Here is a 2,377-nt window from a genome sequence, read left to right on the forward strand (position 1 = left end):
GCATGTCTTTGGGATCTAAACTATGTCATTTTTTGTATGTATACAATATATGCAAAACATGCTTAAAAATGGGTAGTACTTTGATTTTCCTCTTGTTTCCTTGAAAACACATCACTAAGAGAATCACCAACAGGAAATACAAAGTCCTAATCTCACTATATAGGACTTAAATATATTAAGGGTGTGAATAAGGCAATATTTTCAATATTAAATAAAAACACTATTTAAACAATGTTTTACGTGCCTATCTTTCCATCCCCCACCATCACAACTGATGAAGTTTCTTGGATGAGGAGCGAAACGTTTTCTTCTTCCTCCTCAAGGAAAAAAGGAAACAGTCCAGTTTCCTTTAAAAAAAAAGTATTTGAGACAACTATGAACTGAATTATCCAGAATCTCTACAGACCTGTAAAAAGATGGGTTCATTTTGGTTGTTTCTTTTTTCAGCGTCCTCAAAATCTTGGAAGTATTTTTTATTGACCCTTTCAAATGTAGAGACAACCTTGAAGAAGGAATTGAAGAACCTTTAGGAGAGAAAAAAAAAATCACAGGAAAGTGGAAAGAATGAGGGGAAAAATCAAAATTGCCTTAATTCTGTTTGATATAAGATGAGAAACTCTGCCAAGCTTTCAAGATTCTGTTATTATGTCCTACAATCATAAAATAACATTTTTTGAATCTTTGTGGTGCTTGGTTTCTGATCTGATGTACTTCAGGGCTGATATCAATCTTTGAAGTCTCAGGAATTACTAAAACTCAAAGAATCACTTACTGACAGACAGACATTCCTAGCTAAATGATGTCCACCAGGTTAGAAGATACAATTGTGCCTGAATAATTTGATCAATCCCAAATATAAACAAAATGTATTGCTGTTTCTGTTCTTATTTAATTTCAGTAGATGAAGCAGCTTTTGGATCAGATATTTTAAATGTTTGTTTTAAGGAACAGGCCCCCAAAAATGGATAAAATAATTTTTGTCACCTTTTGTTTTGCTCCAAACTTTCCTCATTTTATGCTTTTAAAAAAATTGAGGAAGCAGATTTGTAAAAAAAAAAAAAAAAATTCCTTGTTTCCAATTCAAAACTCCAAACTGAATCAAAATAATAAAGGATTTTTAATTATTTTTGAAGAATCATTATTGATCAGAATGAATGGAAACAGAATCCCAAGCCATATGGTATTCAAATCTATCTTCAAATTATTACGCAGAGATAAACAATCACATTTTTTTAAAATTAAATTGTTCAAAAACTGATCTAGTTGTGCCATATACAGAATTTCCCAAAACATACATTGTTTATATTTGTATATATTATAATCCGTATAAACAGATTGGTTCATCTTGAGTATTTGTATTCTTTTTCTACAAGGCCTTAAAACCTTAGAAGAGCTTTTTATAGGTCCTTTTAAAGTGGTTTATTCTTTTCTTGTGAAAAAGTATACCCATCTGTTTAAACACTTTCATGTTCATATCAAAAGAATAAAGTCACCCTGTTATTCCTTCAACAGCAGATTTTAAGGCACCTACAGAGGATATTAACTGCTGGAACTCTACAGTTCTATAATACTTCAAATCATCCATAAGCACCTTTAAAAGTTTACATATTTCAAGATTAGTCACTGTTCCTGGAATAACTCTATCTTTGAAGTACAGAATTGGGAGGAGAAATTATTTTAGCATCAATTCCTCTGTTTTCTTTTACTACCTGAGAAGGGGAGGTAATGGAAGATAGATTTTTTTCGTCTGATGTCAAGATCTATTTTCTCCCTCAAAATAGCCCAAGTTTAAAGATAAAGACAAACAAGATTAGCTGCTTAGCAATTAAATTGTAAAGCAGTCTAAATTTAGGCAATAATTCCAAACTGATGGGGGGAACTGACTCTTTAAGATTCACAATGCTATTCAATGCATAGCTGGCTATTCAGGAATAAATCCTGATCAGTTTAATTAGTCTTTTTTCATTATGATCCATATAGGACTGCAAACTAAATCTATCTGAGGAAAGCTGGACATTTTGGATGTATATATTGGTAGAATTTGAGAATTTAGGAACAGAGATAATTGTAAATTATGGATATCTGAATTGAATCTGAAAGCATTTATAATAGACACATCACTTAACTGTCTAGATCAGTACTAGGATACATACTACCATTATCACTTGATAGTTCAAACATACAATAATAATATATGTATTGATATATTATTCAAAGTCTGGAAAACCTATTAAATCTTGTTTCAAAAGGCAATGTCACTAAATGAAATTGCTTGCTGTCTTCTTCATATAGTCATCTCATTTTAGAGCTTTTAACTTTTGTTTTAAAGATAGTCCATCATTCTGCCATAGCCTTTCTTAACTGACTAATAATTTCA

Source organism: Notechis scutatus, chromosome 4 (assembly GCF_049901735.1).
Source record: "Notechis scutatus isolate UNSWTSFEM ecotype Mainland chromosome 4, rNotScu1.2, whole genome shotgun sequence".
Taxonomy (NCBI): domain Eukaryota; kingdom Metazoa; phylum Chordata; class Lepidosauria; order Squamata; family Elapidae; genus Notechis; species Notechis scutatus.